This window comes from Petromyzon marinus, chromosome 28 (assembly GCF_048934315.1).
Source record: "Petromyzon marinus isolate PM22_M1 ecotype Great Lakes invasive population chromosome 28, UKy_Petmar_22M1.pri1.0, whole genome shotgun sequence".
Taxonomy (NCBI): Eukaryota; Metazoa; Chordata; class Hyperoartia; order Petromyzontiformes; family Petromyzontidae; genus Petromyzon; species Petromyzon marinus.
The window spans coordinates 10631619-10637618 of NC_133694.1; positions in this window are offsets into that span (position 1 = coordinate 10631619).

Here is a 6000-nt window from a genome sequence, read left to right on the forward strand (position 1 = left end):
CAATCTACATTTTCAAATGCATAGCTTCCAGTGGCTTCCTAATATCGGAAGGAAGAGCGTTCCAGACGGCCACAGATGTGCATCTGAAAGTGTGCGATGCGGCGACCGTCTTTGTTCGAGGATGACCGGAGTGTGCGTGATGGTTTATGCTCCTTGTTGAGACCAGCAAGGTATTGTGGTTCATTTGTGGCAAGCACTTTTTGTGTAATGAGTGCGAACTTACGTATTCATTCGGCAACCGGAAGCCATTGCAGCTCGGCGAGCACATGTTCAGATCTTGCAGTACCCGTCATGACACGTGCCAAAGAATTTTGTACACACCGGAGCTTGATACATTTCCTCTTTAGACTTATTAAACATGGACATTTGTAGATTACATCTACAGTAAAATTAGACTTGTAAAATGGGGTATCTTTTTTTCTAAACTGTAAATGGATTGCTGTAAAAGTTCTGATTCGGGAAAATGGGGTAACTTTTGCCTTTGTATAAAAAATGCAACAGTAAAAATGGCCCAAAACGTGGGACATTACAGAAGGAAGCATCTACATAACATGTTTAGTGACTTGATCTGATCTGGGATCTTTCATCATTTTCAAATTGCAAAGGGGGGTATCGGGAAGTTTGTGGCAAAATAGCATCGCTAATATTCATTGCCACCATCTCCGTCGTGAATTTAATTCTCCATCCTCATCCATTTCTTCATCAGTTTCATATCTATAAGTGTCATCATGACATTTTCCTTCCGATTGGGAAACTGGTTTGACAAAGATGCCACAGTAGTATACACTGCACAGTAAGCACATCGTCACCAGAAACCAACACTTACTAATGCTTACTTCAGGTAAACAATGGCAGTGACCTACTCCCATGGATGAGGACATGACGATGATTAATCACGACAAAAATGTCGATCATGCTGCCTTGCTTCCGTCGCAGCTGATATTTTCATAATGTTCATGTGTTCATGGGCGGAGTTTAAAGGGGGGGGGGGGCAATTTAAAGTAGTTTACAATTAAGATTATAAATCAATTATACGCACCCTGATTCCTAATGCGAGGAACAAAGCGAACAGCTGCCCCCCCCCAAATACTTCATAGGGGTCAAACTCCGCCTATGCCCTTGTTCCAGTTTCTGCTGCCGCCGCTGCTGCTGGTTGATGACCATGTGATTGATCTTGCTATTACTGCTGCTTATGTCGATGTTAAATTGGAATGACAATGCTACTGTTATCGCCATTGAGGCTTCTGGTGTTGCTACTCAGATTGCTCTGGCTGCTGCTGCTGCAGATGATATAATATATTTATCCATGTTCGACTATGCAATTGGTTTTCGTGTGGGAGGGAATCTCAGAAGAAAGCCCGTTGTATACAAATGCCCAGTTGGTTTTGGAGTTCACACATGTGCATTATCCACAAACCCTTGCACAAATGCTCTCCCGTAAGCATGTCCCCTTGGTGCAGCATGTGTGCACCCTCGCTCGCTCTCCCGTCCAAACATTCAACTTGATTTCTCGTATGCACGCTCCCACGGCGCTCTCTCGCTTTCTCTCCCATACAGCACTTAAATAAAGGTGGACTTGCTACTTGCTTAGCAGAAGGGATAAACATTTCGGGACGATTCTGGTGAGAGAACGCCCATGACGGGACAAACCACCATGGAGATGGGGCATCGCGTGGGCGATTGTGAAATTATGTGACCGTTTCTTTCATTTAGATAAAGTACAGGTAGTCCCCGACTTACGATGGAGATGCGTTACGACGACCCCATCGCAAGTCGAAAATATCGTAAGTCGAAAATGGCCTAGCCTACCAAGGAGTCTTAAAGAATGGTGATAATTTAGCAAAACAGAGCAATTTACAGTACCGTACTGTATAAACTATATACTGTGTGTATTTATTAATTACAATACTGTATTGCACAGTAAAATTTAAAGTAAAAAACAAGGTAAATTCTTAGCCTACCTATACGAACTGCAATTTCATAAAGTTTTTTTCAGGAAACAATCCTATCTGCTATATATTTTTTTTTACATGCATTGAACGTATGTATCGTAGCTTGGTAACCCTAAAGTGAAATCGCTAAAGCTATGTATCATACATGCATTGAACGTATCGTAACGTATCCTATTCTACTGTACTCAACAAGATTCTGTCCGTCGTCTGCATCCTTGAACGATGTTAGGTTGTTGATGGCTACATTAACTTAGTTGTCGGAAGAGGAGGATGGCGATGATAAAGTTACAGTATCGTAAATCGTACGCTGTTCTGTTTGCCTAACGCGCGAAATTAAAAATATTTTAAAATTTTCTCATCGCTATCGCCATCGTAAGATCGAAATATCGTAAGTCGGAACATCATAAGTCGGGGACTCTGTATATAGCCCCTTTCATGACACTGCCAATGAGTAAGGTTTGCAACGTGGTCAAACGCGTGCCAATTTGTTACTACAAATTTAAAACACCGATGCGTTTGAGGGAAAAGCCACACAACGTGACACATTGCCCCCGTTGCAAGGGTCACCCTGAGTAAACACATTGAAATTGACGCTTTCTGATGATGCACTTGCTGTGCAGGACAGCAGATCATCAACTATTCGGGGGGAAGGGGGCGCCGGATTTAAAATTGTTTACTATATGAAATTGGCATAAATAAGGCATACAAATAGACAAAAATAAAATACCGTAAAAAGTTACTGTATTTACTGTACCGTACTTACCACTCGAATCTCGAAGACTCAGCATGGGGTGATGTACCTAGCACTAAAACGCTCTTGTTTCAAACACAACTTGTGTTGTATTCTTGGTTTTTTTCGGTAAAGTCACGTAGAAGGGAAACAATAAAATAATAAACAAATAAAACAATAAAATTCTCACGACGTTTCGACTGCAACACAAGCAATCATCATCAGGTGTGAAAACCAAAAGAAAGAACCAAGAATATGAATCCCTGCAGTCACGAAAGCTTTAAATCCAAATTTAACTTGTGTTTGACTGATGTTGAACGCCGAATTACGCGCACTTCTCATCGGATCGCACTGTGTATGTTTGTTTTTATGACCGTAGTTATTAGTCATGAAAAATGTACGTACGCGCAGCATTTTCACCGTTTGAATTGCGCCATGTATTGTACAATGTGCTGTATTTAATATTTGACAGTGAAATCAAGCATAACGACTTTTTTTGTCACGCACGTGGTGCCGATCGCTGGTCTGGGTCACACAGTTTTGCCAGATCGGCTCGGGACCGCCGGATAACGTTAAAAGCAAATAATCGATGATCAACTGTTTATCGTATTGTGGCACCTTTGTCAAACCAGTTTATAAATTGGAAGTGGGGGGGGAGACAATGTCACGATGACACTTATAGACATAAAACTGGTGAAGAAATCAAGATGCGGATGATGGTGGATGAAAGTCACGATGAAGATGGTGGCAATGAATATTCGGGATGTACTTTTGCAGACCCACTTACTGCTGCCACACCTCTGACCCTTTGCAATTTGAAAATAGAGGAATGAACCCAGATCAGATGGTATAGCGGTGGACATCGTCAAAGAATTGGGCCATACGTTGGAACAAAATTGGCGAATCTCTTCGCTAAATATTTGGTCGTGAAATTAAACACGGTACCGTTAAGAACCGTTAAGAACACGGTTGCAGGGCTATCTTGTGTGCAGTAGAGGGCATTGCAGCACAGTTCGTATTTCTATACTTTTTTTACTTTATTTTTTTTAGAAACGTGACTTCACCGAAAGAAGCAAAGAATATACTCCCACGTTACGCTCCCTTGGCCAATCCGCACTGACCGGCGGCGGCGTGGTGAACAAAGGCTACGTCAACGTCACGACCCGTCGTGGTTCAGGGTAGAGGACCCCCCAATCGGTTTTGTGTGCATAGGAAGAGCGGATAATAGGAGGGCAAATAAAAAGTGCGTCACTCTACTCACATGGGTGACAAGACAAATGGAAGGTCGCTATGGGGCAGCGTGGCGTGCAGTAGTCACACTTGTGCCTAACATGAAGGGCTTGGGTTCAATTTCCTACTCGGGCGCCTTTCTCCGTGGAGTAGTTTGTATGTTCTGCATGGGTTTCCGCAGGGTTTTCCGGTTTGCCTATTCTAGCTAAAGAATAATACATTGCAACTGATATTGGCCAAACATTCGAATGCTCTCAATTACTCATGTGGGTGTACAAGTAGCAAAATAACTCACTTCTGCGAAAACGTTGTAGGTTTATCCTTTAAAAAAAACAGTCTTGAGACTCGGTGAGGCTTTCCTGGACTAAACAAGTCTAATAAATAAAATATTATACTCTTTGGGTCTTTCGGTAAAGTCACGTAGATAGATAAATAAATAAATCACGATGTTTCGATCGCAACACAAGCAATCGTCTTCAGTTGAAATATAATAAAATTGCTCTGATTTGAACTTGCAATCACACTTAGCAATGTCTATATCTGATTGGGACCATGTATTTACAGTGAGGGAAAAAAGTATTTGATCCCCTGCTGATTTTGTACGTTTGCCCACTGACAAAGAAATGATCAGTCTATAATTTTAATGGTAGGTTTATTTGAACAGTGAGAGACAGGATAACAACAACAAAATCATGAAAAACGCATGTCAAAAATGTTATAAATTGATTTGCATTTTAATGAGGGAAATAAGTATTTGACCCCTCTGCAAAACATGACTTAGTACTTGGTGGCAAAACCCTTGTTGGCAATCACAGAGGTCAGACGTTTCTTGTAGTTGGCCACCAGGTTTGCACACATCTCAGGAGGGATTTTGTCCCACTCCTCTTTGCAGATCTTCTCCAAGTCATTAAGGTTTTGAGGCTGACGTTTGGCAACTCGAACCTTCAGCTCCCTCCACAGATTTTCTATGGGATTAAGGTCTGGAGACTGGCTAGGCCACTCCAGGACCTTAATGTGCTTCTTCTTGAGCCACTCCTTTGTTGCCTTGGCCGTGTGTTTTTGGTCATTGTCATGCTGGAATTCCCATCCACGACCCATTTTCAATGCCCTGGCTGAAGGAAGGATGTTCTCACCCAAGATTTGACGGTACATGGCCCCGTCCATCGTCCCTTTGATGCGGTGAAGTTGTCCTGTCCCCTTAGCAGAAAAACACCCCCAAAGCATAATGTTTCCACCTCCATGTTTGACGGTGGGGATGGTGTTCTTGGGGTCATAGGCAGCATTCCTCCTCCTCCAAACACGGCGAGTTGAGTTGATGCCAAAGAGCTCCATTTTGGTCTCATCTGACCACAACACTTTCACCCAGTTGTCCTCTGAATCATTCAGATGTTCATTGGCAAACTTCAGACGGGCATGTATATGTGCTTTCTTGAGCAGGGGGACCTTCCGCTGCAGGATTTCAGTCCTTCACAGCGTAGTGTGTTACCAATTGTTTTCTTGGTGACTATGGTCCCAGCTGCCTTGAGATCATTGACAAGATCCTCCCGTGTAGTTCTGGGCTGATTCCTCACCGTTCTCATGATCATTGCAACTCCACGAGGTGAGATCTTGCATGGAGCCCCAGGCCGAGGGAGATTGACAGTTATTTTGTGTTTCTTCCATTTGCGAATAATCGCACCAACTGTTGTCACCTTCTCACCAAGCTTCTTGGCAATGGTCTTGTAGCCCATTCCAGCCTTGTGTAGGTCTACAATCTTGTCCCTCACATCCTTGGAGAGCTCTTTGGTCTTGGCCATGTTGGAGAGTTTTGAATATGATTGATTGATTGCTTCTGTGGACAGGTGCCTTTTATACAGGTAACAAGCTGAGATTAGGAGCACTCCCTTTAAGAGTGTGCTCCTAATCTCAGCTCGTTACCTGTATAAAAGACACCTGGGAGCCAGAAATCTTTCTGATTGAGAGGGGGTCAAATACGTATTTCCCTCATTAAAATGCAAATCAATTTATAACATTTTTGACATGCGTTTTTCTGGATTTTTTTGTTGTTATTCTGTCTCTCACTGTTCAAATAAACCTACCATTAAAATT